This window comes from Sus scrofa, chromosome 7 (genome assembly GCF_054392235.1).
Source record: "Sus scrofa isolate SSC_HxYL_T2T_F1_AM1 chromosome 7, Sscrofa_HxYL_maternal_Yorkshire_Landrace_v2.0, whole genome shotgun sequence".
Lineage (NCBI taxonomy): Eukaryota > Metazoa > Chordata > Mammalia > Artiodactyla > Suidae > Sus > Sus scrofa.
In genome coordinates, this window is record NC_139389.1 from 121918898 (window position 1) to 121926203 (window position 7306).

The window sequence follows — 7306 nt, forward strand, 5'->3', positions numbered from 1 at the left end:
TTGAAATATCGATGGTAGTTCCTGGGACAACCACATTTCCTTGGAAAACCTTTGTAGACCTAGGGACTCCTGGGAATGCCTCCTGGGCTGGCATGAGTTTTAACATGGAAGAGGGGCCTTTAATAAAGTGCCCCTGGAATACCATGAACACAGCCTGGGGGGGAGTATTCAAAATGACCATTCTACTTGATGTTTCCAGTATGGCTTTTTTTTTTTTTTTTTTTTTTTGTCTTTTTTGTCTTTTTAGAGCTGCACCAGCGGCACATGGAGGTTCCCAGGCTAGGGGTCTAATCAGAGCTATAGCCGCCAGCCTACACCAGCACAGCAATGCCAGATCTGAGCTGCATCTGCGACCTACACCACAGCTCATGGCAACGCTGGATCCTTAACCCACTGAGTGGGGCCAGGGATTGAACCTGCAACCTCATGGTTCCTAGTCGGATTCTTTTCCGCTGCGCCACGGCGGGAACTCCTGTTTTTTTTTCTTTTTTCTTTTCTTTTTTTTATGGAGTAGATAGAATTACACAGATGAAAGCATTATGTAGATGGTAAAAAGTTTAAATATCTTGTTTTATTGAGCACCTACCAGATGCCCAATGCTTTATGTGTACTTTTATTTTTACTCTTTTTTTTTTTCTTCTTTTTTAGGGCTGCACCCATGGCATATGGAAGTTCCCAGGCTAGGGATAGGAACAGAGCTGCAGCTGCTGGCCTACACCACAGCCAGAGCAAACCAGATCTAATCCTCATCTGCAACCTACCCTGCAGCTCGAGGCAATGCTGGATCCTTCACCCACTGAGCAAGGCCAGGGATCGAACCCGCATCCTCGTGGATACTAGTCAGGTTCTTAACTCCCTGAGCCACAAGGGGAACTCCTCTGTGTACTTTTTAGATCAACATTCTCAACAACTCTGAAAAATAAGCATTTTATCTCTATTTTACAGGAAAAAAAAAAACTAGGCTCAGGAAGACTTAATAAATTTCCAAAGATCATTAAGTAGTTTAATGGTAGTGCTGGGATGTGAACCCAGATCTGTCCAGTTCTGAATTCCCTGTTTTCTTATAACCACCCCACGGCTTCCTGCTTTCCTGATGAAAGGGAGTGCCTTTCTTACTACTTCTATAGCATTTGAGTGTGACAAGCAATATTCTGGTTTGCTTGTATTTGTTCAATGTTTAAAACCTATTCTCCAGCCCCCCAAAAAAGCATAAAAAATAATTTATATTATACTCCTTTGACTGGTACACGACCTTCTCGAGCTTAAGCCCTAAAAGAGGTCTTCTGTGAAATGGTCGTCTTTGAAAGTTGCTGTTTGTCCCCAGGCCTCTGTGATTTGTTTTTTTTTTTTTTTCCATCGAGCCGTTCCAACATCACTTTGAAAGTAAGAAAGTGCCACTTGGCTCCTGGTGAATTTAATCTCTCAATTTCCCTGTGCTGTTTGGACATGCTAGAATGCAACTCAGATGAGATGCTATGATAATGATCCTGCCTTCGTTCGCCTCGCTCACAGCTGGGCTTCGTTTATGGGTCCATAAACCAGCTCCTCTTGGCCACATGGGTGTGACTACGAACTGGGAAACTGAGCTAAACCCAAAATAGCAGCCAAACCCTTTAGGTTCCACTGTGCTCGGCTCTGGTTGCTAGTTTGTTCGAAGAAAAGAAAAACAAAAATGTCCGCGTGGAGAGCAGCTCTTCATTTTGCCTCCGTGTAAAACACAGAAAGAGCGGAGGCGAAGGTGGTCGCTTCGCCGTGGGGTTTCTATGGAGAAAATTCCCTGGCATTGGGCGTCCTGTTACCCAGAACTCCCAACGAATCAGCACGCCAGCCTGTCTGGACCAAACCATTTATGGTTAGGATGTGGGAAGTATTCTAATGGTCATTCACCCAGTTTCCTGGCCAGCAGTCTTCTCCCACCCACTCTCCACCTCAAGGTCATTCACCATGGCCACCAAAGTGATCTTTCTAGAAAATGAATCCAAGCAGGTTATGTCCTGGCTGGAAGGTCTTTTTTCTTTCTTTTCTTTTTTTTTTTTTTGGTCTTTCTGCCTTTTCTAGAGCTGCTCCTGCGGCATATGGAGTTGGTTCCCAGGCTAGGGGTCCAATTGGAGCTGCAGCCACCGGCCTACGCCAGAGCCACAGCAACACGGGATCCGAGCTGTGTCTGCAACCTACACCACAGCTCATGGCAACGCTGGATCCTTAACCCACTGAGCAAGGCCAGGGATTGAACCTGCAGCCTCATGGTTCCTAGTCGGATTCGTTAACCACTGAGCCACAACGGGAACTCCTGGCTGGAAGGTCTTTATTGACCATACCGCTGCTGACTTTTCCCATTACGTTTTGTTCTGTCCTCCTGCTTCCACTCGCTTTGGAGAGCCTAAATTGGGTCATGTCACTTCCTTGCTCAGACTCTGTACTCACCATTCGTCCCCCTACAGCATCCACTGTATGCAGGATAAAATCCCAGGTCCTTACTTGGGTCCAGGAGAGGCTTTGTGATTAGCCCCTTGCTGTTTCTCTAATTCATTCCTTACTGGTCTGTCTCATTCTACTCCAGCCATTCTGGCTTCTGCACTGTTCCAAGCCCACCTCAGGGCATTTGCACTACCTATTCCCTGGACCCAGAGTTCCCTTCCCCCAGACATCCACATGGCACCCTCCTTCAACCCCTTCAGGTTATTGGCCATAAGTCAGAGCAGCCTTCCTGAACCTCTCTCTCTTTTTCTTTTCTTTTCCTTTTTGATGGTACTAGTCTTAATGTTTAGCCACTTAGCAGAGGCATAGAGGTATGATATATATGGACACCTGCTTTATGAGAAAAGCCCTATGTTCTTCATCTGTCTGATAGGCCTTCCTTGTCCTTGTCTATTATTTGAGACCTTCTCACCTTTCAAGACTCCTCGTAAATAACATCATGCCTGAGAAGACATGTATACATTTTTCCCCTCACATTATCATGCTCCATCATAAGTGACCAGATATAGTTCCCAGTGCTATACAGAAGGATCTCATTGCTTATCCATTCCAAAGGCAATAGTTTGCATCTATTAACCCCAAATTCCCAATCCATCCCACTCCCCCGCCCCCCGGCAGCCAAGACATGGAAACAACCTAAATGTCCATCAAGAGATGAATGGATTAAGACAATGTGGTACATATACACAATGGAATACTACTCAGCCATAAAAAAGAACAAAGTAATGCCATTTGCAGCAACATTCTCATACTAAGTGAAATAAGTCAGAAAGAGAAAGACAAATACCATATGATATCACTTATACCTGGACTCTAATATATGGCACAGATGAACCTCTCCACAGAGAAGAAAATCATGGACACGGAGAACAGACTGTGGCTGCCACACAGTCTTTAGTGTCCTTGACTAACACATCACGCCAGTACTGCTATGGCAGCAGCTGGTGGTGTGTTTGCCTCCATAAGAATGAGAGCATCTTGAGGGCAGCATCTGAGCCATATTAATCTTCATAGCCTATGTCTAACACTATGCCTAAAGCAGATGATCAGTAAATGTTTGTTGAGTGAGTAAAGTTGAGAACATCTAAATGTCTAAGAAAAAAAAAGGTTAAATGTCTTTCAGTGAATTAGAAGCAATCTGTTCTGAAAATTTCACTCTTTGAAAAATCAGTATTCGATGTCCAATACATGGTATAAGCCGGTGTGTAAGGGTATAAAAGAAACAAAAAGTCAGATGTTTAAACCAGAATCTTCCTAAGGACAGGAAATAGAAAGTATCTAGCCAGTTATATAAAAATTTGTTCTTTTAAAAAAAATCTTGTTCTCTGCCAAGTCATACCTCAATTTGTGCTGTCCCCTTTCCCCCTAGTTTAATGTAGATGTAATTGACATATAACATGGTATTAGTTTAAGGCACACCACATAATGGCTTGATATATGCATATAGTGTGAAATGATGACCACAGTAAGTTTAACAGCTATAACATCCATTACCTCGCATAGTTACAATTTTTTTCTTATGATGAGAACTTTTCAGATCTACTCTTTTAGCAAGTTTCAATACACAATACAGTATCGGTAACTACAGTCATGATGCTGTATCACATACTCAGAGTTTATTGATCTTAGAACTAAAAGTTCTACGTTTTGACCACGTTTTTACCCATTTCTCTCACTCCTATGCCCACCACCCTGCCCTTGGCAACCACCAATCTGTTCTCTCTTTCCAAGTGTTCGATTATTTTTAGATTTCACATATAAGTGATATCAAACAGCATTTGCCTTTCTTTCGTCTATTTCACTTAGCATAATGGCCTCAAGATCCATCTATATTGCTACAAACAGCAAGTTTTCTTTCTTTTTATGACGAATAATGTTTCATTGCATATATACGCCACATTTTCTTGATCCATTTTATCCACTGATGGACATTTAGGTTGTTTTCATGTTTTGGCTATTGTAAATAATGCTGCAGTGAACATGGGAGTGTAGATACCTCTTCAATACAGTGATTTAATTTGCTTTGGATTCAGACTACACATTAGTTATAAATTCCTTCAATCAGAGTCATACTTTCTGGAATCATATCTGAGACTTCATCCATCATATGCCTACTATGAGACCTAATGTGATCTTAATTTCTCTCTACCTCAGTTTCTTCGTTTATAAAATGGACTGTTATAAGGTTCAAGTGAGATAATATATGCAAAGCATGTACTAGTGCCTGATGCAGTAAGCACCTCATAGATAGTAAAATTATTAGGAGCTTCTTCCTTGGTGCTTCATTCATGATCTGCGATGATGGAGAGCTGCAAAAAAGGATACTTCTAGGAAGTTTATAAAATTATGATATGGTCTTTATCATTTCAAATGAACCAAGGCAACAACTGATATTCATCTACACTTTCCAGTTTAATGACAATATCATTACATGCGGGGAGTGCTTTTGCTTTGTGGAAGAGGCTGTTGTACCTCGATGCCCAATCTTTTTCTCACTTCTAGATAAGTTTTGCAGAGTCCATGGTCATCTTGCTGGAAGCTGCATTTCCCAGCCTCCCTCACAGCTGGATCTGGCTCTGGGATCGAGTTCTCTCCAGCGGTGCTTGTTAGCCATTTCTTTTTCTTCTCTTTCTTTGGGCTGAAATGCTGATATGCTTTTTTGGGGGAGAACCAACTTTGATTATGTGCTTAAGTTTGGGTTTCTAGACAAAAGGCTGAGCAACAAGATAGAAGGAACCTGGGTCTCTGAATGACTTAATGGAGCCAAGCTCCCTATTCATCCTGGGTGGTTATTACAGAGAGAAATAAAGAAATAAATTACTATCATTTGAGTTGTGTTCTGGGGTTCTTTTGTGGTAGCAACTTATCATCAACCTTAACTACTGAAACCATCATGTATCCTTTTGGCCTTTGTATGTGTGTCCTCTTCTACCTCTGCCACAACATTCTCCCTCTACCCTTCTACCTAATTAGGTCTTTCTCTTCCTTCAGATGTCTCTTCCTCAGGGAACCCTTCTGATCTCCTTAGGTAAGTCCAATTATTATACAATTTTTTCCCTTGCACTATCTTCTTCTTTCAAAGAATAGACCTTATTATGGTTAGAACTTTACATTTAATTGTGTATTTTATTTGATTAATGCTTATCTTCCTCACTATATTTATGATTTATAAGCCCTATGAAAGGAAGGGCTATGTCTTAATTGATTTGCCATAGTAACCAGAAGCACTATCACAGTACATAGCATGTAATAGGCGCTTAATAAATATCATTAATTAAAAAAATCATTAATGTGTCTCTCACCCCCATGGCAATGTTATTCTTCTTGCCATTGCTTTTTGTCACTCTCCAGAACATTGAGTGGTTAAGTTGTCAAAAACCAACAGTCAAGCAAGACCATTGGTCTACCACGATGTGGGAAGAGATTTCCCCTTGTCTCCTAATTCCTAATTTTAAATGCCAGCACACCAGTGTGACACCAAGTTTGGGGCTGCTAATTTTATCTATTAGCATGTGAGATGGCTAATAAAAGTCAGAGGGTGGAATCGATATTTACCTCTCCTTAAGAGCTCTGAGTCACTGGATGAAATTTGATCCTTTGTTCCTTTGGTGTCATTCTGCATCCAAGTTGACTGGTCACTAATATTTGGCCATTCCAGCCTTTAATCACTTCCCCACTGGCCTTAATATCATTATGACACTATCTCTAAGGGTTTTAACTTAATTATATGGTGGCCAACCTCTGAAATAAAAATATTTCCCTAGTGGTAAACTAGTCATTGTTGCTGCTAAATCAGATGGTGTTTTATTGTAGAAGAAAACGGTTTCTTTTCAAGTGTAGGCCAGGTACATAGCAACCACTATGGACGGTGCTATCTCTTCCCCGGGGGCATCGTGAAGGAAGAAGCTGCAAATGTTGGAAGCTACAAAGCAATTTCGCTGAGCACCTGCCTACATATAGTATTTTTAGAAGTATGGGGCTCTGTCCTCCCTATCATCTTCTTTAATAACCTCATCACATCTCTGAAGAACACATATAAATCAATTACCTTCTAAGTAGCCTGCCTCTGCAGAGATGGGTCATATTTATGAAAACAGTTTTCATAGATAAAAGACTTTCCTTATGATGTGCCAGGAAATAATGCCACAATATTGCCAGGAGAGGCTTCCAGAAACCAACAGCACCTGAGTCACATTAAAAGCATTTGAGCCCAAGAATTAGGTTGGCACTTACACTTGGCCACTGCTAAAAGCCCATTTTCTGTATTATTGCTCGAGGGAATTATTTTGGTAATCTGAAATTCCTCAAAGCTTCCTGTTTCAGCAAGATTCTCCAGTTGCTTTGGAAGAGCTTGAAGATCGTGAAAACCCAAATTTCATTTGCATTTATACTTTTATGTTGTGATTCCCCACGAAATCCCATAAATTCATGAAAAATTCCATGAGAATAACAGTCTGTGTGCAACCCAGGGTCTGGAATTACTTAAAGGCTTTAGGTAGAATCAACAGCCCAGAAAAGGAGCTCATGAATGTATCCAGTAGATAGTGGCTGCCTACCCAAGGGCTATGGCCCTCTTCCTTCCATGCTTTGTGTATTTGCCCCCTGCCAGCCACCCCTTGCAGATGCAGAGAGTGGGTCTAGGCCAGTCATATAGTTCCATGCCAAGGAAGACACATTCTCTCCCATCTTTGGACACTGCTGCGTGAAGAGAAGCTTGGAGCTGCTGCAGATATTTTGTGACCATGAAGAGACAAAGTGAAGATAAAAATCACTATGCTCTTCTCCAAGTCCATGATTTTCTTTTCTGAGGAGGTGTTCATTTGTGCTG